The sequence below is a fragment of the Chlorocebus sabaeus genome, chromosome 15 (genome assembly GCF_047675955.1).
Source record: "Chlorocebus sabaeus isolate Y175 chromosome 15, mChlSab1.0.hap1, whole genome shotgun sequence".
Taxonomy (NCBI): domain Eukaryota; kingdom Metazoa; phylum Chordata; class Mammalia; order Primates; family Cercopithecidae; genus Chlorocebus; species Chlorocebus sabaeus.
This window is the reverse complement of record NC_132918.1, coordinates 1-27,229: the sequence shown is the minus strand read 5'-3', so window position 1 is coordinate 27,229 and position 27,229 is coordinate 1. Positions and strand designations below refer to the sequence as shown.

The following is a 27,229-nucleotide window of genomic DNA, read 5'->3' as shown; positions in this document are numbered from 1 at the left end:
TGTGCCCCATCAATCCACCAAATCTTAAATTGTAAAAATTGAGAGGGTGAGAGAGAGGATTTTGCCAGAATCTCCCAATCATAAGGAATGAGGCTATATCCATGAGCAATGGAATCTAATAATGTTCTCATGTAAGGAGAGTTGGGTCCATACTGTTTTACTCCCTCTTTTATTTCTTTTAGCATTTTTATAGAAAAAGACTTATATCTGGCTTCAGCTACGGGAAGCTCTCCCTCTTGGGCCCCTTCTCCAGGTGGTCTTGCTTCTAATATTACTGGGAATTGTCATGCCTCAATATCTCCTTGTTTTTCTGCCTCATCAATAATTTTATGTAACGCACTACCCTGTGTACTAGGCGGTGCTGTAGGATTAAGTCTCATGGTGGGCGGCTGAGGATATGGCGCCCTGCCCTGTGGCACTGGAAATGTTCCTGGCTGTCCATACGGATTTTCTGGGGGCAGCCGATACTGCAGTTCGGCTGGCGGCCAGTATTGATAGGCTACTGGCGGTTGGGTCTTATCTTCTACCGACTGATATTGTGGACACTGCATTTGGATTGGCATTGCCATGACAGAGACTCTATCTTTTTCTATTTGATCTTCTTTTGGAGTTTGTACTTGTTTAACCTGCATTTGAGGCTGTAAAGTTACAGGCATCTGAGCTGCTGGAAGAGGAGTTGGCTATCGTGGTCTGGCTCTGCTAATTCTGGATCTTTTTCTTCTCATTTTAACGTTTCAGGATATACTACCTCCTGTAATTGATTATTGTCAACATTTTGCGTTGACGGAGCCATTACCGGCTCTGATACACATTTACAGTGTGAACTTTCTTTTTCTTTCCGGGATTCTATCCGTGCCTCTTTTTCACAATCTCTACTGCACAGCTTTTAGGGATATCAGAAATTGGAACACTATCTTCTTCTGTTTGAAATGGTTCTAAAGCTACTTTAATAATGACCCAATCATTCCATACTGTGAGCAGAATGTTTTTACCTTCCCTACTTGCTTGTTTTAATTCTTTGCCAATTTTTTCCCAATCTTTTAGATCTAAAGTTCCCCGTTCCGGAAACCATGGACAAAACTGCTCTATTGTTTCAAATAGCGTAATTAGATTTTTGGTAGAGACTTTAACTCCCCCTCTCTTTAAGAGAATTTTAATAAAGCTGCGATAAGAGGCATGTTTACTTTTAGTTTGCCCCATTGTTACCCCAGTTTCTTCTGAGCGCACAAGCTTACCGCAAGGCTGACTGTAGACGTACTCGGGAGTCTCTCGTCGACTTGTCCTCAATGACCACGCTCCAGCGTACCTTCACCTTAGAGAAAAGCTTCCACGTTGGACACCATAGAGAAAGAAAAGCGGGGGCCCAGGGGACTGGCGCTCAGCTTACAGAGGACCCACGCAGGCACCGGTCTCTGAGTTCCCTTAGTATTTATTGATAATTATCTTTACCATCTTAAAGATAAGGGAGTGGCAGGACAATAGGATCATTGTAGGGAGGAAATCGGCAGTAAGACATATGAGCAAAAATCTCTGTGACATGAATAAGTTGAAAGGAAAATGCTGTGCCTTGAGATGCATATGCAAACATCTCCATAAACCTTTTGGCATTATTGTTTCAGTCTATCACATGGGGAGAAACCTTGGACAATACCTAGCTTTCCTAGGCAGAGGTCTCTGTGACGTTTGGCCATGTAGGTGTCCCTGGGTAGTTGAAATTAAGAGAATGGTGATGACTTTTAACCAGCAAGCTGCCTTCAGGCACTTGTTTAACAAAGACACATCCTGCACAGCCCAAAATCCATTAAACCTTGAGTCACCGCAGCACATGTCTCTTGCAAGGAGAAGGTTGGGGGTAGGGTCACAGATTAACAGCATCTCAAATACAGAACAAAATGGAGTCTCTTATGTCTACTTCTTTCTGTATAGACACAGTAACAGGCTGATCTCTCTTTCTTTTCCCCACAGTTCTTGATGCGAATGAGAGGTGCATTCCCTTGTAAAATCCCTGAGAATTAATAGGAGGATGTGAGCCTTAGAAGAGAAGTTGCTTTTTTAGATGATCACGTAGGTATGATGCTGAGCACTAGACAAAGATGTTGATTGAAGCGATTTAAAAAAATTTTGTCTGAGTTCAGATTTTACACCAATATTTAGAAAATCAGCAAAAGAACTTGGAGAAATGTTCTCAGGCATCCAGTTCAGCCCCCTGCGCACATTGTCATAAAATCCGAGTGTGTGTACAGGGAGACGCATTCCTTTCTGTTCTCATCACAGGTCCTTCCCTGGCTCTGCACCTGCCTGTCATGCGCGTCCGTGTGAAGAGACCACCAAACAGGCTTTGTGTGAGCAATAAAGCTTTTCAATCACCTGGGTGCAGGCGGGCTGAGTCCGAAAAAGAGAGTCAGCAAAGGGAGATAAGGGTGGGGCCGTTTTATAGGTTTTGGGTAGGTAACGGAAAATTAGAGTCAAAGGGGGGTTGTTCTTTGGTGGGCAGGAGTGGGGGTCACAAGGTGCTCAGTGTGGGAGCTTTTTGAGCCAGGATGACCCAAGAAAAGGAATTTCACAAGATAATATAATCGCTTAAGGGAAGGACCGGTCATTTTCACTTATTTTGTGGTGGAATGTCATCAGTTAAGGTGGGACAGGGCATTTGCACTTCTTTTGTGATTCTTTAGTTACTTCAGGCCATCTAGGCATAAAAGTGCAAGTCACAGGGGATGCGATGGCTTGGCTTGGGCTCAGAAGCATGACATTGCCGTCTTCCCGACCTTCCCTACCTTTTCCCTCCTGTGCGGTTCTCTCACAAAGTGAATGGCCTCAGCCACAGCTTCTCTGCAGCTGCATCAGACTGTATCGACAGGAGTGGTGGCTCCTGCAGGGCCTGCTGTCCCCACTGAGCCCAGTCTTGCTTGCCGCTGCAGCCTGGTCACCATTTTGCACCGAAAGTATGTAATTCTATGGAATGAGAGCCAACATGCTGGGAATGGAGGTGTCTTTATCACGGTGCTCTGCATATTTTAATCTTGGGTAGAAAGTATGGAAAAGTATGTGATACCTGTGGTTTGATGTCAGAAGGACGTTGTGAACTTGACGTGGACTGAGGATGTTCAGGTGCAACCGGCCCCCCTGGCCTCACTAAATGAGACTTCCCCATCTGCCTGCCAAGCACGCACAGGTGTATGGCCACATCTTATGTGTTATCCTTATCTAGAGTGCGCCTTGTCGTCATGCTTAAAGTTACATGATGATATTCTTCCTCATAGAGTAGGTCCCAAACCGCATTCAACACAGAAATGTACTCTTGCTGTTCTACATAGAAAGTGCTTTCATATACCAAGTGGGAGAGCAGTCCTAAAATCTGGGCTGGAATCACAGAAGGAAGGCTTTGGGAAGCAACAGATTCCCTAGTCCAAAGCTGGTTTTTGATGAACCTAGAAACAGGACCAAGAGAAGTGAATTTGCCTAAGGCCCTGACAGTGTCTCACGGTAGCATTTGAACGTAGCAATTTCTTGACCTATTTCTTTAAATGATTAGTCATGCTTCCTCTGATTCCTATATAAACATATTCCTCATTCATTCTTTTGTTTCAGTGAATTATTGCAGTGCTACCACGTAACAGTATTTGAGTCAAAATGTGGCAGTGTTTATCCCTTTCCAAGGTTTTTAGTTGTACAGTTTGTCAAAGTTGTGCTGACAGTTTCTTGTTGGTTGCAAGGTGTCCTTTCAGAAGCCAAATGTGTGGTGTATTTACATTGCTTGTTGGAGGTAGTTTGGTTAGAATCTACTTCGAGTGGCTGGCGTGGGCCTGGGGGACAATAACAGCTGCCTGCTTCATGGGCAGAGATGAAGTAATTGCTTCCCAGGAAGTACCATCCTCCTGGCCACACTCTCCAGCCCATTTCGTTTGTGTTGGTTTCCTCGCATCTGCACGTTTCTGGCTTCATGTGAGTCTCATTTATTTTAGCATATGACTTCAGGCTGTGGGGAAGAATGGCCATTTTAGCACAGAGATGCACACAAAGGAACAACTGGCTAATTGTGAGTGAAGCCATTCTTACAGGGGGTTTCATTTCTTTTATTCTTTAACAGGCAGTCTGGGAAGCATTCTGGACACTTGGCCTGTGCTGTCACAGCTCCTCCCTGCAGGATCGCAGATGTTTGGAGATTGTAGTGATAACTGTTATCATTGAGAATGTCATTCTCACAGGCTCTAATAAGTCAGGATTTATTCAGTGTCAATTTGTTAAAGACAACTGTATTTCTAGCCAAATCCATGGGAGACGTTTCTCCTGGCAGTGTTGCTGGGGGTATTCCCGTGGCTTAGTCTTAGGGAAGCACATGCCTTTGAATACTGCTGAAGCTGTGAGTACCCAAAGCGCACCGGAGTACTTTTGCCATACGGGGTGTTAGTCACTGATACACGTCTCAGTCAGACCTGATGGATTCTCGACCCCTTCCTTTCTTAATTTTTTAATTTTTATTTTTTATTTTTGTTTTTTAAGAGCATAACCTCTCAGGTGGCCACCATGAATCTCTGGTGTTTTCAGTTGGCTGCAGCCTATTTGCTATCTCTGGTTCAAACATATTCGAAGCCTGATGATGCTTCCCTCGGTTGTTCTTCTGCTGTGCCCGCAGGGTTCAAGACTGTCAGAGCGGGGAGCCACCTTCACAACTACCAGGGTTTCCGGAACCTTCTTTATCTAGCCCTGGGGATGGAAGAGATGTCATCAGAGGCGGAGGCTTATTAGGTTTACATGCCATTGATAACGAATGAGGAGGTTTTCTTTTATATAAGGGGAGCTTCTTATAATGTGCTTTAGTACGGTAAAGAAGCTTTTGAGGTTTGCTTTCTCTGGAAAGATAATTTGTGATCCTGCTGTTGCTTTCAACAAAAATATAATTTGCATACCAGTGCATGTTGTATTACTGAGCACTGGCTGACAAACGGTTCTTAACTCGTCATTCACTCCGCCACTGATTTTTGAATGGCATATGTGTGCCAGCTGTAGTAGGAACTTGCTATACTCTAGAACTAACCCTTATGAAATAGGGGTCCTGGCGGAAGCAAATGCATATAACTATAAACGTTTGAGGGGATATCAGAGGGGGTGCCTATAGATGCAAACTTCGTTCATTCATTGCCCCATCTAGGAGATTTTGTGTCTTAGCAGCGTGTTCCATAGCAACACATCCCTCTATCAAAATATTCATCATATTATTTTGAAATTCTGTGCTTAGGTGTGTGTTTTTCTGACTAAGTTTAGAACTGGTTAAGGACAGGCTATGGGGTACGTATTATATATATGTACACACACACATATATATATACACATTACCATTGTAAATATAGTATATATTTATATATATACTCATATATATATTTCTCCCTCTCTATATATACATACACACCACACATATATATACACACACACATATACATGAAATACACACACATACACACACACTCTTCTACTGCCAAGCACAGAAAGTCAAAACTCGGCAAGGGTTCTTTTAGTGTTCATGAAAAAATAGATATGTTAGTTGAGAGCGTCCTTAAGTTGCCAGGGGAAAGACAGGATGGATTCACAAAGGGAGATAGTGTGTTTTTTATTTTTTTCTTTGTTTAACTCTTGAATTCGAAATAATCCAGACTTATGGAAAAGTTGCAAAAATAGTACAGAGAATTCCCATATACTCTTCCCTCAGATTCCCCAAACATTTCACCCCATTTGTACTTTCTCTCTCTGTGGATATAATTTTTTTTTTTCTGAAATGTTTGAGAGAGGAAGGTAGAATGCAGGGCAGGGTGAAAGGCGGAAGGAGAGAGGTGGGTTGGGAGGCTTTTTTTTTTTTTAACCTTCTAAGATGGAGTTTCGCTCTTGTCACCCAGGCTGGAGTGCAATGGCACGATCTCGGCTCACTGTAACCTCTGTCTTCTGAGTTCAAGTGATTCTCCTGCTTCAGTCTCCCGGATAGCTGGGATTACAGGCACCCACCACCATGCTCGGCTAATTTTTTGTATTTTTAGTAGAGGGGTTTCACCATGTTGGCCAGGCTGGTCTTGAACTCCTGACCTCTGATGATTCACCTGCCTTGGCCTACCAAAGTGCTGGGATTACAGGCGTGAGCCACTGTGCCTGGCGATTGGGAGGCTTTTGCAGTAACCCAGAGCGCTATGATGAGGGCTGGACCTGGTTGGAAATGATGAGGAAGGTGAGAAGTGGTTAGGTCTGGCACATATTTTGAAAGGAGAGTTTAAATGGGTTGGATGACAAGAGAGAGAAAAAGAAGTATTAAGGATGATGTCAAGGATTTTGGCCTGAGTAACTGGAAGACTAGAGATGCTGTTATTGGGATCGGGAAGACTATGGGAGGAGTGGGTTATAGCAGGGGGAATCAAAAGTGTGTTTTCGGCATGCTAAATTTGAGGTACAAAAAGGGATGTCAAGAAGTGTTGGCCGGGCGTGGTGGCTCACACCTGTAATTCCAGCACTTTGGGAGGCTGAGGCGGGCGGATCACCTGAGGTCAAGAGTTCTAGACCAGCCTGATAATTATTAAAATCGATCATTAATGTTTACTAATTAATCATATTATTGCTCCTAATACTGCAGGGGGTGTTCACCTACCTGTGATGTTGTTCCTAATGTCCAGGGACAGAGAGCATGATCTTAGTTTTAATATCGCAGTAGGTATACACTCACCCTGTGACACTGATCCTAATATCCAGGGGGGTAGAGTATGACATGACTCCCAACATAGCAATGAATGGACAGCCACCCGGTGATATTGCTCCTAATATTCACAGAAGAAGCGTATATTACTCCCAATATCGCAGGGAGGGTACAGCTCTTCTGTGATATGGTTCCTAGTATCTGGAGGGGGAGAGGATGATAATAATTCCAGTATCACAGGCTGTGTTCACACACCCTGTGATATTGTTATTAATATCCTGGAAGGGAGAGGAAGATATGACTCCCCATAGAGCAGGAGGCGTACACCCAGCCTGGGATATTGTTCCTAATATCCATGGAGAGGAGAGGCTGATATTACTCCCAATATGGCAGGGGGTGTACATCCACCCTGTGATATTCTTCTTAATATTCCATGGCTGAGAGGTTGATATTACTCCCAGTATCACAGACACCGTACACCCCCGTGTGATACTCTTCCTGATATCTGGAAGGGGAGAAGACGGTATTAATCCCCATATCGCAGGAGGTGAACACCCATTCTGTGATATTGTAGAAACCTAGTTTTTAGATTCCTTCCTGGGCAGGGGTCGTCGCGAGAGACCACTCGACACGGAAGTCACAGCGCAGAGATTTATTGCTAGCGCACTAGGGTCCTATGTCCGAAGTTGGCCACAGGACCCTGAATGCCTAGTACAGGCAGTTTATAAAGGCAAAACCACAGAAACTCACAAAGCTTGAGGCGCAAGATGATTGGAGCAGGTTATGGCCTGAGCAAGGTGTCTTACTCTGATTAGTTGGTTTGAACCCGCGCGGGGTATTTCTCGGACTTGTTTTTCTGTTTGAGTTCCGGGAATTTTGGGTGGGTGTTTTGGATAGCCACCTGGTCATTGGGCGGGTGCTTTAGATGGCCACCTGGTCATTGGGCGGGTGCTTTAGAGCCTGGTGTGGCTTTTCTAAGCTTTCTAAGTTTCTAAGTCTCTTAGTCTCTAAGTTTCTAAGTCTATAAGTTTCTAAGTCTCTAAGTTTCTAAGTCTATAAGTTTCTAAGTTTCTAAGTCTATAAGTTTCTAAGTTTTTGTGGCCTATTTTCAATATCTTTCCTAATATGCAGGGGGAGAGAGGATAATATTATTCTCAATATTGCAGAACATGTACACGTCCCCCCGTGATATTGTCCTTAATATTCCAAGGCACAGAAGACGATGTTACTCCCAATATCACAGAAAGTGTCCACCCCCCAGTGATGTTGTTCCCATGATCCAGGAGGGAAGAGGATGATATGACTTTCAACCCCTGCACCCTGCAATGCTCTCACCCTGCAACACTGACACCAGCTCAACCTGACATGAGAGCAGAGGTGCTGGCTGGGGGTGTTCATTTCTTCTCTTTTTTCCCTTGCCAGACTGAGTAGAGGAAGCTGAGACCGAGCAGCCGCAGGAACAAGGTAGGTTTTGCCCGTGGCTCAGGCTTCCTCTGGTTATGAGCTGGGCCTTGGAGTAACGCCGGGGGAGGGGACAGAGCTGAGTACGGTGGGCATTGGATGTGGCTGTCACCCCTCTGTGGTGTGGGCAGGGGACTTGAGGGATATCGCCTGAAGTGGGCCTGAACCTCCCATCTACTCTGGCACTGGAGGCCGTGGGGTCCCACACTTCTTCCAATGAACATGCTGAGCCCCGCCTGGTCCCCGACCGAGGTGGGGCATCCTTTCCACTGCTGAGGCCCACATGTAGCTGTGGGTTCCTTTTTCATGACCTGGAGAAACTGCAGTTCACCCTGTGCTCTGCCTCAGAGATGGGAGGCCACACTGCCCTCAGCAGGTAGCGGAATTGCCTTAGGTTACAGGGGTCTCAACTGAGGTCCCTGAAGGGTCTGCTCCTTCCTGGGGAGCCAGTGGGGAAGGGAAGGCTGTTGTAGGTTTGCCTCACGGAGGGGGTGGTTCTACCCTCTGCCAAAGTCACTGGAGCAAAGGCACGTGGCTCTCCAGCTGCCCCAGAGGCCAGGATAATGGCTGGGAGGGGCTGTGTGCCTCTGCCGGGTGGGGGAGATTTCTTAGCTAATCTAGTATAGTCAAGTCAGACATTTGCCTCTAAATCATATTTATTTGTTTTTTTAATTCCAAGGCTTTACACATGAATAAGGAGGCCGTTTGTATTGAAAATATTTTTTACATGTGATCTTGAAACAGAGAGTCTGTTTCAATCTAGGTTTTTCCCTTCCTAGTAATGCCTCCTTTCATCCCAGGTTTTCCAACAGGAAATGCGCTTGTTTGCTCACCTCTGGGAGGGGGTTTTGGCTAGGAATCCACCAAAGCCAGCAGGCACCAGTGGGCTGCTGGAGCAGTCTGGCCTTTGTTAACCCTTTAGGAACCGTGGGCTTCAGGTTTTCAGACCATCCAAGGTGAAGGTGGCCACAGGGGCCTGGAAGCTTTCCCATCCTTCCTGCAGGGATGGTCCGTTTCCCTGCACGGAGCTGGGTACATGGGTACAACACCCCTGTCCTGTGCCTTCGGTGGCTTTACCAATTTTGCATAGCAGCTTTTGAGCTGATCCATAGCTCTGATTGGCTATTGAGGATTTCATGGATTCCTGTGCCCCACCGGGGGGCCCAATATGCTGACAGAAGTTACATTTGTAGTTGTAGCGCTGCATATACATGGGTCCAGTTAGAAGGCTTTGATTCTTTCTGAAGGGAAAGGCATCTCTGAGGGATCACTGAGCTGACATAGTCTCCTAAAACCTTGCTGTCAGGTGGGTGACAAAACAGGACAGGAGGGTGATTTTGTAGGAGAGTCGGGCCACGGGCCTGCGTGTTCTCTCTGTCCCCATAGTGCCGGAGTTCCTCCGTACTCCAGGCCTGGGTTTGCATTGCACATAATTCTCAAGGGCTCATGGCAAGCTGCGCCAGGGACACAGAGTGCGGGGATGTGGGGACCCTGCCCCCAGTGGACCAAGGACTCACTGCCGGACTCTAATCTGTCTAGGTGTTTTTGTGACTTGCAGAAATACCTCCTCTTTGCCTGGGCCTGGATCCACAGGAGACCCTGCCGAAGGTGAAGAATGTTCTGAAACAATGCAAGACCTGCCCAGGCTGCCCCCAGGAGCCAGCGTCCTGGGGTCTCTGTGCAGCATCCAGCAACGTGACCTTACAGGACCCCAAGGAGCCCTCCTTGTTGTTGGAAGCTGAGGACCACTGAGAGGACCCAGAGGCCCTGAGCTCACTGCTGCTGTTCCTGAACGCCCCCGGGTCCAAGGCCAGCTTCTGTGGGGCATGTTCAGCAGCTTTAGTGACGAAGAGGAGCTGACTGGGTGCCTGGCACAGGCCCGAGGCATGGCCAAGAAAGCGACTCTGCTTCCTCCTGGGGCGGCTGTGCAGCAGGAGGCTCATGCTGTCCCAGGCCCGGGTGTACTTTGAGGAAGCCCTGGGGGCCCTGGAAGGCAGCTTTGGGGACCTGTTCCTGGTGGTGGCTGTGTATGCCAACCTGGCCGGCATTTACCAGAAGCAGAACGGGAGAAGTGTACATAGGTGGTTCCCAAAGCCATGGCCCTGCTCCTGGGGACGCCCGGCTACATCTGCAGCACCGAGGTGGAGGGAGAGCTCCTGCAGCTACCGCTGCAGCAGGCGTTGCGTGGCCAGAGCCTACAGGCCGAGGCCCGGGCCTGCTTCCTGCTGGCCAGGCACCATGCGCACCTCAAGCAGCCCGAGGAGGCCCTGCCCTTCCTGGAGCGGCTGTTGCTTTTGCACAGGGACTAGGGAGCCCCAGAGGCTGCGTGGCTCTCAGACTGCTCCCTACTCCTGGCTGACATCTACTCCTGGCTCCTACTCCTGGCCGCAAGTGCCTGCTCCACCTGGGGCTGAGCTGTGTCAAGGTGGCCTCATTGAGGACACAGGACTCACTGGCCGGCTCGCTGAGAAGCGTGAACCTGGTGTTCCAGAACGCCCTCCAGCCCCACAGCCTCCCCACCCAGACTTCCCACTACCTCAGGGGATCACTGGCTTCCCTAACCCCGGGCACAGGCCAGGCGCTGCGCGGCCTTCTCCACGCCAGCCTGGCCCAACTGTACAGCCACCGTGGCTACCACGGCCCAGCCATCACCTTCATGACATAGGCAGTGGAAGCCAGCGCTGTTGCCAGAGTCCGTGCCATCCTGGACCGCCTGATGGCCCTGGCCTGGCTGCACGTGCTTCATGGACAGAGCCCGTTGGCCCTGAACATCCTGCAGTCTGTCCAGGATGCAGTGGTGGCCAGCGAGGACCAGGAGGGTGTGATTGCCAACGTGGTGGCCGTGGCTCTGAAGAGGACGGGCCGGACGAGCCAGACAGCTGCAGGCTACTACTGCGCCCTATGGGCGGCTTGGGACCTGGGCCAGTGGAGGAACCAGGCAGTAGTGCTGGCCAACTTCAGGACCCTGTGCCTGCACGCGAGTGCCAGCAGGCTGGCCCAGCACTAACTCCTGGGGGCCGTGCGGCTGTTCTCGAGGCTGCCCTGCAGGGAGTGTGGCCGGGACTTCACCCACATACTCCTGTAGCTGGGTACCCCTGCACCCGCCAGGGCCCGGCCCAGCAGGGCAAGGGCTACTATGAGTGGGCCCTTCTGGTCACCGAGGGGATGGATGCCGTGGAGAGTGAGTGCCAGTTCCTCCTGTGCGCCCTCTGGGGCCACTCGGGTCAGGGCACACCTGGGGTTTGTGATTCGGAAACAAGTGGTGGTTTATCCACCATCGAAAGTGCTGAGTCATGGCCAGCAGTAGATGTTGGCAAACGCCCTGGAGACAGGCGGTTCCCATGCAGGGCCAGGCCCTCTGTGCCCTACTGAGGCAGCCAGCTCTTCCTGGTTTGCCCAGGGACCATCCTGCCTTGAGCACTGAAGGTCCTGCATGCTGAGAATTCCTAGACATAACCCTGGGATCAAGGCAGGCTTGGCTGCTCTGGGACTTGGGGCCCCTCCATGAGCCAGGCCCTGAACACCAGTTCTTGTGCCCGTGTTATCTGCTTGGTATGTTGGCAGCCTGCGCACCTGTCATCCCACTTCACAGAGGACACGGGGCGGGTGATTGCCCAAAGCCGCAGAGCAGTTCATGCAAAAGCAGCTCGTTGTGCAGAGTGTGCCAGGCCCCCCCACAAATGGGGCTTGTGGGGTCCTCGGGTGGCAGAGACTGAGCATGAGAATGTGAGCTTCAGGCCCCAGAAGCCACAAAAGGGTGAGTGGCGTGATGGCGGGGCAGCACTTGGCCCCGGGTTAGGGAAGCCTCTTTAGTCTGGGACCAGAGGGTTGAGAGCATTTAGTCAAGTAATAGGTGGTGGGGGAGGGGCTGGTGGTGGAGCCTGTGTGAAGACCCAGGGGTGAGTGAGTGGGGGTGAGTGAGCGGGGATGAGTGGGGGGTGAGTGAGCTGGGGTGAGTGAGCAAGAGTGTGAGCAGGGATGAGTGGGGTGTGAGCGGGGGTGAGTGAGCGGGGATGAGTGGGGTGTGAGCGGGGGTGAGTAAGTGGGGGTGAGTGAGCGGTAGTGTGAGCGGGGATGAGCGGGGGTGAGTGAATGGGGGTGAGTGAGTGGGGTGGGAGCGGGGGTGAGTGAGCGAGAGTGGGAGCGGGGGTGAGTGAGTGGGGTGGGAGTGGGGATGAGTGAATGGGGGTGAGTGAGCGGGAGTGGGAGCGGGGATGAGTGGGGTGGGAGCGGGGATGAGCGAACGGGGCTTATGCAGGGAGGTGCAGAGTTGGGAGGGGGTGGGTTGGGTGCTGGATGGTGAGAAGCTCTTCTGGAGAGCTAAGCAGGGCCTGGGGCCTCAGGCTATGGCTTGGCCTTTTCCCCAAGAGCACTGGGGAGCCATGGAGTGCTATCGAACAGTCTCTGCAGACTGAGCAGTGAACGGACAGTAGGTGGGCAGGGCTGTCTGAAATCTAGGCCACAGAGAATAGATGAGGAAGTTGAGTCCAGGGAAATGGCTGAGATAAGGGATACTGTTGAGTTCCCTCTGCCTTGCAGCGTTTTGTCATGGCATAGTGAGACCACTCAGAGGTGCCTCCTGTGGCCTGGACCAGAGCCCCAGGGGCTGTGACCAAACCTGCACATTTCCCAGCACAGGCCCGGCACCCACTCCTGGCCCTAGGAGGGGTGAGATTTTGGAAAGGACTGAGTGAAGGGGCCCCGGTCCCACACATCTGCCCAAGGAGGGTTGGGGGGTTCAGACCCAGGCTTCTTCCCCAGGGGCATTCTCTGACTGGAAGGAGACCCTCCAGGAACCCAGCGTCCCAGCCCCCACTGCAGCCTCCGCTGGCTCCTGGCACAATAGACTCTGGCACCTCTTCCTGTGAGGCCCTCCCCTGGGTGCTGGGGGATTCAGACCTGGAAATGCAGGCCAGGGAACGGGGATCATGCTTCCCTGTCTCCCCACCCTGCGCTGAACGGTCGAGGAGACCGAGGGCGGGGCTGATACCCCACATGCTTCCTTGGGGTCATTTTTGAGTCACTTTCGGTAGTTTGTGTCCTTCCAGGAGTTTGGCTGTTGTGTCTAGATGGTCTGGTTTGTTGGTGTACAATTGTTCGTAGTGTTTTCATGGAATCCTTTTATTATCTGTCAGGTCGGCAATAATGTTTCCTCTTTCATTTCTGATTTTAGAAACTTGGGTTTTAAATTTTTTATTTCTTCATTTTTATTAGAGATGGGGTCTCATCATGTTCCCCCAGGCTGGTCTTGAATGCTGACCTCAGCGATCCTTCCACCTTGGCCTCACAAAGTGCTGGGATGACAGGCATGAGCCATGGTGTTCAGTCTCCAATTTTAGTCATTTGTGTCTCATCTTTCTTTTCTTGGTCAGTCTGGTGAAAGATTTGTCAATTTTGTTATTGTTTTCAAAAAACCCACCTTCGGTTCTGTTGATTATCTCTTTTTTTCCATTCTCTATATTTTTACTTCCCATTTCCACTCTCTTGTTTATTATTTTCTTCCTTTTATTCACTTTGGGTTTAGTTCTTTTTCTAGTTTCTCAAGGTGGAAGGTTAGGTTTTTGATTTGAGATTTTTCTTCTTTCTTTGAATGTAGACATTTACAGTTATAAATTTCCCTTTCAGCATTGCCTTAGCTGCATCTTGGAATTTTTGATACACTGTGCTTTTTTTTTTTTTTTTTAAAGACAGAGTTTTGCTCTATTGCCCAGGCTGGGGTGCAGTGGTGTAATCTTGGCTCACTGCAACTTCTACCCAGGTTCAAGCCATTCTCATGCCTCAGCTTCCCGAGTAGCTGGAATTACAGATGTGCACCACCCCACCCGGCTAATTTTTGTGTTTTTTTTTTTTTTTTTTTTTAATAGAGACGGGATTTCACCATGTTTCCCAGGCTGATCTCAAACTCCTGGACTCAAGCGATCCTCCCACCTCGGCCTCCCACAGTGCTGGGATGAGAGGCGTGAGCCACCGCGCTGGCCCGGGCTGTGCATTTGTTTGCATTCTTCTCAAATTAGTTTTTGGTTTCCCTGATGGTCTCTTTGACTCACTGGTTGTTTAGGAGTGTGTAATTTCCACATATTTTTGAATTTCCCACATTTCCTTCACTGTCGATTTCCAGTTTCGTGCCAGTACAGCTGTAGAACACCTCTGCTTTGGTCTCAGTCCTCCGTTCACTGAGGCTCCTTTTGTGGCCTGGCACATGGTCTGTCATGGGGAATGTCCCCTGGGTGCTCAAGAGGACTGTGTATTCAGCTGTTGTTGGGTGGCGTGTGTGACAGATGTCCATTCGGTGTATCTGTTTTCCTGTGTTAATCTCCGGAATGTTTCTGACACTAGAAAATCAGAAGTTTTCCACAGTTCCCAGCGCCCTGGCTTTGGGAGAGGCCAGTGAGCCTGTGGGTTTGGAGCCTGGTTGCATGAGAGAAGCATGTGTGGGAATGCCAGGGGCCGGCTTTGAACCCCATTCCCCCAACATGATGCCGTGTGTGGCAGACATAACGCTTGGCTTTGCTCTCTCAGGGTTCCATCTGTGACAGGGGCTACTTGTGCCTCTGACCTCATCAGCTCAGGCTGAAGGTGGCCCTGGTCCTGGCCAGAGGGGCTTTGTGAAGCAGAAATAGATGGCCTGGTGCAGGGGCCGAGCCCCTGCTGTTCACTCTGTGTCCATCCACAACCTCGGCCCTGGGAGTTGTAAAGAAGGCCGGCCTGTACCATGAGCATCTGCACCAAGGTGTGCCCATGTCACAGGGTGCTCGGCGTCTGCCCTGGCACAGGTGCATGGCCTGTCTGCGCTCAGGCGTCCCGCCTATGGGGCCCAGGCTCACAGAGGTGTGAAAGAGGCAAGCACGGCGCAGGGGCCTCCGAGCCCAGCCAGCCTCGCTTCGATGCTGGGAGACTAACGTCTTCCATTTTGTCTTCTGCCCAGGCCAGCTGTGGGCCGTCCAGTGGCTGTGCTACTTCTACAGCCCCGTCATGCCCAGCGAGGCCCAGTATGTCATCTACCACGATCTCCAGCTGTCCCGCAAGGTGGCTGACAAGGTGCTGGAGGGGCAGCTCCTGGAGACCATCAGCCAGCTCTACCTGTCCCTGGGCACGGAGCGGTAACGGCTGGCTTTGCAGGGGTGGAGGTGGAGGTGGGGGTGGGCAGGGAGAGGGGCACAGGGAAGCTGGCCCAGGGCCCAGCAGCCCCTCTCCTTTTGAGCATTTGGTGCTTTGGCATCAGATGCTTTGAGCTGGTGGGCCTGGGGTCATCCCAGGGCTGCTGCTAGCCCGTGAGTACCAGCTTGAGCCTCCCTTGTTGGATCAAAGGTCATCTCAACCCCAGCAGAGGCAGTACGTGCACTCTGGGCTGTTCTTCCTACTATGGTGGCTTTTGTCATCTGACCTATGCCTGCCCCGAGTCTTCACTCCTGGCCTTCGTCTGTCCCCTTAAATGTGACCACAGCAGCCACCTGTGGCTTCTCTCCCACAGAAGACAGAGCCAGTTGTGTCACCTGCTTCCCTGGGGCAGAGTTTCAAGGTCTCACGTCCCATATGTGGCCTACTCAGCTTCCCCCAAGCATCCTGACCTGGTGGGGTAACCATGGCCCTGGCCACCCCACCCACAGGGCCTGGTGACATTGCTGCAGTCACACCCCCTCGAGTGTCGGACTTACTGAGAGAACAGGGAAGGAGCCAGATTCCATGGGGACCTGGAAGACTGGCTCCAGTCTTGGCCTCAGGTTCGCAGAAGGAAAATGGGCCAGTGTGCTAGAGCCATGTTTCTCAAAGTGTAGTCCCTGGATCAGTAGAGCAGCATCCATGTCACCTAGGAGTTTGTGGCAAGTGGGAGTTCTAGGGCCTGCCCCAGGCCTGTGGAGCCGGAAGCTCTGGGGGCAGGGCCAGCAAGCTATAAGGACAGGCCTCCGGGTGACTGTGATGCCTGCACACCTTGAGAACCATCGGCCTAGATAGCCTCTGAACACTAATGGCTCCTGGTGCATCTGGAGAAGACACAGGCCATGTCTGGGAGGCAGGGGAGATGGACTAGCACACTCCTCCTGCCACAGGGCAGCATGATGCTCGATTCCCTCAGAAGGATGTCCTTCATCTTTTCCATGCTGTGTGTGTTCACCCTGGCTCTCCCAGCTGCCTGGCAAGGGCAGAACACTGCACACACAAGAGGGCCGTTCCCAGTCCCCACATGCCAGATTCATCTGTCACCAGACCCACGGGAGGAGGCAGACTGGTTCCAGGAGGATGAGAGCCCTTGTTCTGACACCTGTGTCTGATTCCAGTGATTCCAGGGCCTACAAATCCTCTCTGGACTACACCAAACGAAGTCTGGAGATTTTCATTGACCTCCAGAGGAAAGAGAAGGAGGCACATGCCTGGCTGCAAGCAGGGAGGATCTATTACATCCTGCGGCAGAGCGAGCTGGTGGACCTGTACATCCAGGTGAGTGGCAAGGGATGCAGGAGGACCCCTGTGCTGTTCACTCTCTGTCCATTCATCCTCCCATCATCTATTTACCTGTTCATCCTTCCATCCATCCATCCTTTTATCATCCATCTATCCACCCGTCCATCCATCCATTCACCTGTCCATCCACCCATCCATTCATCCTTCCATCATCTATCTGTTTACCTGCTCATCCTTCTCTCCATCAATCCATCCTCCATCCATCTATCCATTCTTCCTTCATCTTCCCATACACCTGTGGGTCTTCCATCCATCCATCCTTACATCATCCATTCATCTGTTCATCTTTCCACGCATCCATCCATCCATCCTTTTATCATCCATTCATTCACCTGTCCATCCATCCATCCTTCCGTCTATCTTTCCATCATCCATCCAACTGTTCATCCTTCTATCCATCCATCCATCCATCATGCTTCTGTTCACCTCTTCGTCCATCCATTCACCTCTTCGTCCATCCATCCATCCTTCCATCTAGCCTTCCGTCCGTCCATCCTTCCATCTTTCCATTATCCATCCAACCATCTTCCATCCATTCACTTGTCCATTCGTCTATCCATTCAGTCATCATCCATCCTTTTATTATCCATCCTTTTATCATGCATCCCTCCATCCTTCCATCCATTCACCTGTTCATCCTTCCATTCATCCATCCATCCATTCGTCCATCTATCATTCATTCATTCCTTTATCATCCATTCATTTAGCCACCATCCATCCTTCCATTATCCATCCATTCACCTGATCATCCATCCATCTATCCATCTATCCATCATCCATCCACTCATCTCCTGTTCATCCTTCCATCCATCCATTTATCCATTCATTCATCCATCATCCTTCCATCATCCATCTTTCCATCATCCATCCATTCATCTGTTCATCCTTCCATCCATCCATCATCCAGCCATCTGTCCATTCATCCATCCATCCTTTTATCATCCATCCTTCATCCATTTATCATCCATCCATTCACCCATCTATCCATCCATTCACCTGTTCATCCATCCGTCCATTCATCCTTCCATCAACCATCCATTCACCTGTTCATCTTTCCATCCTTCCATCCATCCACCATTCATCCATCCGTCCATATATCCATCCGTCATCCATCCATCCTTCCATCAACCATCTACTCACCTCCTGTTCTTCCTTCCATCTATCCATCATTCATCCATCTATCTATTCATCCATCACATCATCCATCCACCCATCCATTCATCCATCATTCATCCATCCTTTTATCCATCCATTCACCCGTCTATCCATTCACCTGTTGTTCCATCCATCTATCATCCATCCACCCATCCGTTCATCCATCCTTTCTCCCATCCATCCATTCACCCACCCACCAATCTACCTATTAATGCATCCCTCCATTCATCTATCTGTCCATTTGTTTATCCATACATTCGTCTATCCACCATCTATCCATCCACATGTACATACATCATCTACCCTCCACCCATCCATAATCTACCCACCCATACATACATACAGACATACACACATCATTCCATCCATCCACCCCTCCCAGCATTAATCTATCCACACACCCGTCCATCCATGTGTCTATATCTCCTCATCCATTCATCCATCCATCCACTCATTCCTAAGCCACTGCTGAGCACCTGTTGTGTGCCTTTTCCCTCCCTCCACCTGGTTCCCTCACATCCTCCCCCGGTGGCCAGCATCTTCTCCCTGAGGGCAGAGGCGCAGCCCCTCACAGTGCCCAGCACCTGCTGGTATACAGCACATGCTCAAATAATGTGACCACTGAGTTAACACACAGAAGAACTTGCTCCAAGCGACAGGTGGCACATCTCCTTACAAAATGAATCTTAATCATAGTGGCTGTTTTCAGAGGCTTTCCCAAACGCAGTGTGATCTGGAACAAATTGTGAAGCCCACGAGCCTGGTGAAGCTTTCATTATTGAGCACCTGCTGTATACCTCCTTGAGCTGAGGAGAGGGATCAAGAGCTCATGGTCAAGAGGGGACCAGGCCCACCCACAAACACTGTTGATGTGGCAGGGATGTGGCAACGCAGAAAGGAGCCAGGGGCTGGGCTCCCAGCAATCTGGGGGCCACGGAGACTGGTTTGAGTGCAGGTGGAGTGGGCTAGGGCTAACCCTGTTGGTAGGATTCACAGGTATCAGGCTCCTGGGCTGCAGCGGCTCAGTCACCTCCCGGCACTCAGGTGCATCAGTTCATTGTCCTCATGCCAGTGGTGGGAGCAACCCTCATGCACAGGGTCTGAAAAATGCTCAGGTGTACCTGTACTGTGTGAGAGGAAGGAGCCTGGCAAAGGCGCACGTAGCCTCCTCGCTAGGTGTGGGTCTTGAGGGAACTTCTGTCTCCTTTCAGGTGGCACAGAATGTGGACCTGTACACAGGCAACCCCAACCTGGGGCTGGAGCTGTTTGAGGCAGCTGGAGACATCTTCTTCAATGGGGCCTGGGAGCGGGAGGAAGGCATGTCCTTCTACCGGGTGAGCTGGCCTGTGGGCTGATGTGGGTGGGCCTCAGTGGGGCACCTGGAGGGCTGAGGCACAGGTGTGGCAGGGTAGAGGCCTCACACCTGGAGGCAGGGCCACCCATGCACATGATGAGTTTCCAAGTGGTCTCACTGGGAATGATATTGACCATGCCCCTGCCCGGGACAAACGCTCAGGGCCTGGACATGACAATGGCTCTACCCTTGTACCTGATGACCTCAAGCAACCATGAGTGGGAAGTCCTGTCCCCATCTTCCAGATGAGGAAACCGAGGCTCAGAGAGGCACAGGGATATGTCAAAGGACACACAGCATACCAGTGGGAGGCCCAGGTCTGCATGCATCCCAAAGTGGGACAGCTTCTCCCTTCCTCTGAGCTCACGGTGTGGCTCAGCCCTGGGCACAGATAAATGTGGTGTTTTTAGAGCGGAGAGGAATGCTGGCTTCCCTCAGTCAGACCCCCGGTGCCCAGGTGGGAGAGGCTGGTCTGAGGCTGTCGGGTGTAGCTAGATGGGCAGCATGTGACTCTTCAGCCCCCAACTTGGGTGTCTGAACTATGTGTTATCCCAGAGCACAGAGCTGTGTCGAGGTGCAGGGGTAGCTGGGGCCTGGGAAGCTCCAAGCACATGTTTGAGCTCTGAGAAGGGCGCTGGGCAAGGTGGGTGCTGCGGGAAACCTGACCCCACCTGCCTGTGTGGTAGGACCAGTCCCTGCCCCTGGCAATGACTATGGGCAACCGCAAGGTGGAGCTGCAGCTACAGCTGTGCAACAAGCTGGTGGCACTCCTGGCCACACTGGAGAAGCCCCAGGAGGGCTTGGAGTTTGCCTACATGGCCCTAGCACTCAGCATCACTCTGGGTAAGTCCCCTGAGCCGCCGCCCTGCCAGGACCCACACTTTGCCAGAGCCCAGCCTCCAGGTCTGCAGGCCAGGAGCTGAAACAGCTGCTGGATTTTCCTGGTCTCCTGTCCAGGCAGGCAGATCTGCCCAACTGGCTTCCCCGTCCGGCTGTGAGGAACAGCCCGAGGTCTCTCACGCAGTGCAGAGTTCCCTGCCTGACTGAGCTCTGCTTCCTCTGCCTGTTCCCGCTGCTGACCACAAGGGCCGCCCAGTATGCCCTCTGCCTTCCAGACATGCCAGGCATCTCATTGGTTCCTGTATGTGTCAGGCTTAGTGGCACATTCCCTTTCTCTTGTGCCCTTCCCACCCTCATCAACCACACGGCTCTCTGGCTGATAAAATCCCGGTTCCTCTTCCAGCAGTCTGCCCCTTAAGGCCGGGCATCCCCTGGTGCTGTGCCAGGGTCATCTGTCCCCCTCCAGATACAGAGAACCCTAGGCAGGCCACATGCCCCAGCACCTTGTGTCCCTTGGCCCAGTACACAGTAGGTGTGCAGCTGACTCCCCAAGGTAGGGGACTCTGATGGTGACACACCCAGGAGGAGTCAGATGTCATGGCTGTGGGTTGCCTGGAGCCGGGGAGGCCGGGAGTACCTGGACTGCATGGCTTTTGGGCTCCCCTGGTTAAAACCAGTGAGCAAAGGCAGGTGGCTATGTGTAGACACAGAGCTGGGCCATCCAAGTCCCACTTTGCCAAAGCCTCACAGTAGACAGGGGCAGGCCTTATTAGTTCTGCTTTGCAGATGGGAAAGTGAGTCTGGGAACCTGGAAGGGAATGGCCAGAGCTGCCCAGGTGACCACAGGTGCCTGGAGGCAAGCCAGGTGTGCTGCCTGGGGTCTGCATACCTGCTCCTGAGGGGCCTGTGCCCTCCCTGCCCCAGGGAGCCACGTCCTCACACTTGCCCCTTTGGCCTGCACCCCAGGGGACCGGCTGAACGAGCGCGTGGCCTACCACCGGCTGGCCGCCCTGCACCACCAGCTGGGCCATGACAAGCTGGCGGAGCACTTCTACCTCAAGGCCCTGTAGCTCTGCAACTCGCCGCTGGAGTTCGACGAGGAGACCCTGTACTACGTGAAGGTGTACCTGATGCTCGGTGACATCATCTTCTATGACCTGAAGGTGGGTAGGAGGGGCAGGGCTCGGAGTGTTCCCGGCCCCCTCGGGGTGGGATCTCCACTGAGACCCCAGAGGCCTGGGTTCCAGCCTTCCTTAGGAATGGCCCAGTGGCCTCCCTGGAGCTCTGTACCCAGCTGGAGGAGCCAGCAAGCTTAGCAGATACAATCCAGCTCCCAAGATGGCCAGGCCCCACCCTCAGGAACTCAGTCTCAGCCACGGAGGCTGACACACGAGTGGGCAATGGTGGCCTCTGAGTAAAGAAGGGGGATTGTAGTCAGGGGGCCCTCCTGGAGGAGGTGACACCAAAGCTGAGTCTTGACAGTCAAGTGTCAAGTTGCATTTAACAAAGAAAACAGGGTCAGGAGAGTGACATTTCAGAGGATGGCATCATCCTCACATTGAATCCACGTTGCAAGATCCAACCCAAATCCTGGCACCTCCTCTAGGAAGCCTGCCCAGGGTGCCAGCCTGCACTGAGCAACTCCTTCCTGGAGTCCCGAGACACCTTGAATCTTCACACCACCCAGGAAGGGTGGGGTGGGACCAGTGTCTTACCATTGGGTTCACAGACAGGGAAACCCCAGCTCAGGGCAGGTGTATTGGGGCGGGGCCCCAGCCAGCCAGGCCTAGGCCTTGCTGGGTCGGGTCTGTCTGGAGGGGACGTGCTGTGCTCCCTCTGCCCCCAGCCCTGCAGGGCTGGAGAGCTGGGACTGGCAGACTCAGACCTGGGCTGTCTCCACCCCTCTGCCCAGGAGGCACCGCCCCTCCTCAGCATCGCACTGGCACCGCGTCAGTGCTCCTTATGGGCTGAGGGGCCAGGGCACTCTAGTCCAGGGGCCGAGATCTTGGGGGCCTTAGAACAACATGAGGAGCTGGCGCAGCCCTAAGACCCTGCCCCGTATTCCCCACCGCAGGACTACGGCGGCCCAGGACGCCTCAGCCCAGTGCTGGCGACACCTGGTGGTCAGAAGTGGTCCCTGTGGCCTCCCAAGTCCCAGCCAGACAGGGAGGTGCCAAGTGTCAGGCCCAGGGGGACACTGCTCACTGCTCAGGGGCTCACCTGGGACCCAGGGGGATGGGCCTCCCAGAAGAGGCCTTTATCTCTCTTGGTCAAGCCTGCCGCCCACTCCGCCTGTCCAGGAGAAAGGAAAGGGCCAAGTAGTACCTGAGAGGCCAAAGTCCACAGTTGGGGTCGAGGGGCAGAGGCCTCCTTCACCTCCTTCCCATGCAGTCCTTCTTCCCATGTAGAGTCTTCCTTCCCATGCACAGTCCTCCTTCCCATGCACAACCCTCCTTCACCTTCTTCCCATGTACAGTCCTTCTTCCCATGCAGTCTTCCTTCCCATGCACAGCCCTCCTTCCCATGAACAACGCTACTTCACCTCCTTCCCATGCGCAGTCCTCCTTCCCATGCACAGCCCTCTGGACCTCATCGTGACTGTGCTGTCAGCGCAGGCCAGCTTCCCACAGGGAAGCCCCCTTGGAATTCCCCAAGGGCGGCTGTGTTTCCAAGGCTACACCCTTCTCGTATAGGAGGCTCTGGACCCAGGGCCCAGAGGAGTGGGAGAAAAAGCCGGGCTGGATGGAGCCTGGAAGGCTGGCAGAGAAGCAGGGGAAAATGGGCATCTTTGCTGATTTCCTCTAAAATGGGGTCCCCTTTAGTCTACATGTGAGAGTGAGCCTTGGAATAGGGTGGATTAGGTGTTTACTGGCTCAGCCTGCCACTCACTAGCTGCTGCACACACTACAGGCACACGGAAATGCACACGCAATTTCACACAGGCACGTACACAGGGACACACACGCGCACAGGCACACGCAGAGACATATGCATTGACTGGCTCCTTCCTGTTTAGTTGGGAAGCCCCCACCCCTTCAGGAAGCCTTTGCCTTCCACCCCCAGCTGAGTCTGGGGCCTCCTGGGGACCCCACAGGCTCCTGGGCTTCCCTCTGCCACAGCCCGGGCCACCCTGTGTGGTCAGTGTTGACTCCCAGGTCCCTCAGACTGGGGTGTAGGGACAGTCAGGACGGCTCCCAGGGGTGTCAGGGTCATCCCCACCTCCTGCAGCTGAGACCACGGCAGTGTCACAGGCTTCGGGGCTCATGGGGTGAGCCAGCATCGGATGGACATGTGGAATGACCTGGAGACAGGAACGGCCTCTGGAAAGACGGGCTCCGAGTCCCCCTTTTGCTCAGCATGGCCTGTCCCTTTCAGGATCCGTTTGATGCAGCCGGGTACTACCAACTGGCACTGGCAGCCGCTGTGGACCTGGGCAACAAGGCACAGCCGAAGATCTACACGCGGCCGGCCACCATCTCCCACAACTTCCTCCTGGACCGCGAGAAGTCGCTCTTCTACCAGAAGGCAAGGACCTTCGCCACAGAGCTCAACATCCGCAGGGTCAACCTACGTCCTCTGCCACTCTGCGGGTGGGCCCCGTGGTTGACCCCCAGCCACCCTCACTGAGGACAGCATCCGAGGGAGTGGGTATTGTGCAAGGAGGGTGGTCTCCTGCCTCTCCTGGTGTCTCCTGTGGCTCACTTTCTGGGTAATGGAGGCATGAAAGCAGGGTTCAAATAGCAATAAATGTGTTTTTTTTTTTTTTTGCAATAACATACCGAAGTCCCCAAGGCATCCTTCCCTGTGTGCTTCCTGGGCTGTGTCTAGGGGCCAGCTCCTTCCCTGGTGGCAGCCCTCTGATCTTGGGGATGAGAAGGACCCTGAGTCCAACAGACCTGGGTCAGGTCACCATGAGCCTCGGTTTCCTCGGCGGCCAGAGGGGAGATAGTGGTGGAACTCCCTGGGCAGCTCCCTGCTCAGAGCTCTTGCTGTAGGTCTCGTGCCACCCTTGCCTTTAACCTTCAGGCCACTATGCCCGGATGGGGGGGCTGCTAGTGTCCTTGTTCGCCATTGAAGAAACAGGCACAGAGAGGTTAGGTGTCTGGCCCAGTGTCACACAGCAGGTAGGGACGGAGACGCAGAGCCCAGTTCACTGACCACCACACCACGCTGCCACCCTGCAGCCAGGAAGGTGTCCCCCATTAGGACCCAAGGTCAGCTCCTGGACCTCTCTTGTGGTGTCAGGACAGCCACAGGCCAGTGAAGGTGGGCCTGGGGATCCCTCTCTCAGTGTCCTCTGCTCCCAAACTTGGTTGGGCCGAGCTTGGCCAGTCCCACCTCTGGCCACTGGTCAGCCCTGTGGTAAGTGAGATGCAGGGATCTCCGTTTGTGTAGACGCTGCTACCCAGTATTGAAAGCCTTATCTGGGCTGCCCCCCAGCCGTTCCCACGTACCCCTCCCGTTCTGGCCCCTGGCCGTCATCCCAGTCCCAGGAATCCCAGGTTTTCCTTCTTGGAATCTCTTGGCCCCAGGGAACACAGTTCACACGGTCTATTTGCCAGTTTACACAAGAAAACCGAGGTTCAGAGACTATGGGTGTCTCACGTGATTCTCACGTACACTGCACTCTCCCAGGCCCCTCTTTTAAACACTTTAAATGAGGTGACTTTCACATCGCACGCAATTAACTATTTCAACGTGATTAATGTGGTGGCTTTTGTACATTCACAGTCCTGTGCAACCACTCACGCCATCTAGTTTCAAACTATATTCATCTCCCCAGAAGAAACCTCCCATCCTCAGTAAGTAGTTACGGCTCCTTGGTATCCCCCAAGCCCCTCGTTTAATAGAAGGGGAAACTGAGGCCCCGAGAGAGACTTGCCAGTGGGCGGAGCTCTAATAATAAGGAATCAGGCACCCATCTGCTGGTTCAGTCCTGGGTTGGTTTTCCACCCAGCAGAGGTGACAGAGCCAGGAGGCTCTGGGACCCCATGCTTGCAGCCAGAGCCGAGCCCTTCCCTGAGTCTCCCCACCAGGGGGCAGCAGAGAGCTTTCCAGAACTGGCCGCGGGGCTGGCGGGAAGCAGCGGGTCAAAGCTGCTGACAAACCTCAGCTGGACCCCAGATCGCTGTCTCTGTGGGTTGGGTTTGGGAATTGGAGTGGAGTCCGCATGATTGGAAACGTGAAGACAGCACGGCCTGGCTGGAGCAGCCGGAAGCGCCGTCACATTCACTGAGGACACAGACATCCTGCCTGCTGGGCCAGACCTGCAGCTATTCTTCTCGGGGTGGGGCCCGTAGGTCCGGGTTGCTCTTGGTCCCCGACCTGCCTCAGAGTCCGGGGGGCTTTGGAACTCTGCCTCCCCATCTCCACCCATCCTGGCTGATGCCATGAGGGGCCTGGATCCTGGGATCCTGTTCTTCTTGGGCAGCAGAGACTGGGGGACCAGAGGAGATGATGGGTCTTCAAGCCCCACATTCAAACCCCAGCCCACCACTGACAGTCTGGGGGTCGGGATGAGGGAGTTGATGTCTCTGAGCCCCAGTTTTGTCACCACTAAAATGAGGCCGACATACTGGGGCAGAGTGCCAGTCCCCGGGCTAATAGAGGCCTGTTTCCTACTGACAAAACCTCTTACTCCTAGGAACAGCTCCAACAACCACACACTAGAGAACACTCAACCCCGGCCAACTTGTCAGAGGCACGTGAACCAGAGCGACTCCATCTTGAATGGGGGCTGGGTAAAGGGAGGCTGAGACCTGCTGGGCTGCATTCCCAGGAGGCTGGACATTCTTAGTCACAGGATGAGATAGGAGGTCGGCACAAGATACAGGTCATAAAGACCTTGCTGATAAAGCAGGTTGCAGTAAAGTCGGCCAAAGCACACCAAAACCAAGATGGCCACGAGAGTGACATCTGAGTGTCTTCACGGCTCATTATGTGCTAATTATAATGCATTAGCTGCTACAAGACACTCCCACCAGCGCCGCGACAGTTTACAGATGCCATGGCAACATCTGGAGGTTACCCTACATGGTCTCAGAAGGGAGGGCAGAAACCCTCAGTTCTGGGAATTGCCCACCCCTTTCCTGGAACACTCGTGAATAGTCCAACCCTTGTTTAGTGTATGATCAAGAAATAACCATGAAAATGGGCAACCAGCGGCCTTTGGCGCCACTGTGCCTATGGAGCAGCCATTCTTTTTTTTCCTTCTTTTTGAGATGGAGTCTTGCTCTGTTGGCCAAACTGGAATGCAGTGGCATGATCTTGGCTCACTACAAACTCCACCTCCTGGGTTCAAGCGATTCTCCTGCCTCAGCTTTCCTAGTAGCTGGGATTACAGGCACCTGCCACCACGCTCAGTTAATTTTTTGTATTTTAGTGGCGACAGGGTTTTGCCATGTTGGACCAGGCTGGTCTCGAACTTCTCACCTCAGGTGATCCACCTGCCTCGGCATCCCAAAGTTATAGGATTCCAGGGGTGAGCTGCTGCGCCCGGCGAGAGTAGCCATTCTTCTATTCCTTTTCTTTCTTAATAAACTTGCTTTCACTTTATGGACTCTCTCCAATTTCTTTCTTCTGTGAGATCCAAGAAACCTCTCTTGGGGTCTGGATCGGAACCGCTTTCCAGTAACAAACTTGCTTAACCTCTCAGACCCTTCGTCTCTTCATCTGTAACCAAAGACAAAGCCTCCCCCGAGGTTCCAAAAGTGTGGAGAGAACGCATGGAAAACGAGGGGCACAGAGTTGGTGTGCAGAACCAATATCACAGACTGGGTGTCAAGCCACTGTCATACTGGAAGCAATATCATACTCTCCCCCACAAGTTATGAGGAACAATATCACAGGGGGGTGTGTACCTTTTCCGGTAGTGGGATTAGTATCATCTCTACCTTTAGATGACAGGAACGATGTCACAGGGTGGGTGTACACCCCGTGTGTTTTTGGAAGCAATGTCATTCTCTCTTCTAGGTTTTACGATTCACATCACAGGCTGGATATACACCCCTTGTTATACTGGATGGAGTCTCATCCTCTTTCCTCCTGTAACTTTAGAACAATATCCCATGGGGGTTGTATATCTCTTCAATATTGGTAGTAATACCATCTTCTCGTTTCCTGGATATAAGAAACAATATCACAGGAGGGGTGTACACCCCTTGCAATGTTGGTATTAATATCACCTCTCCCCTGTGGTTATTAAGGACAAAATCCCAGGGTGGCTGTACGGTCCCTACTTTATTGGGAGTAATAACATCCATTCACCCCCTGGATATAAGGAACCA

At 52.3% G+C, this 27,229-nt stretch overlaps 2 pseudogenes; both read left to right on the top strand.

Annotated features, from left to right (window-relative positions):
* Positions 1-397: 397 nt before the first annotated feature.
* Positions 398-19,104, top strand: LOC140708580 (SH3 domain and tetratricopeptide repeat-containing protein 1-like; annotated as a pseudogene).
* A 4,196-nt stretch (positions 19,105-23,300) lies between these two features.
* Positions 23,301-23,570, top strand: LOC140713457 (SH3 domain and tetratricopeptide repeat-containing protein 1 pseudogene; annotated as a pseudogene).
* The last annotated feature ends 3,659 nt before the right edge of the window (positions 23,571-27,229 follow it).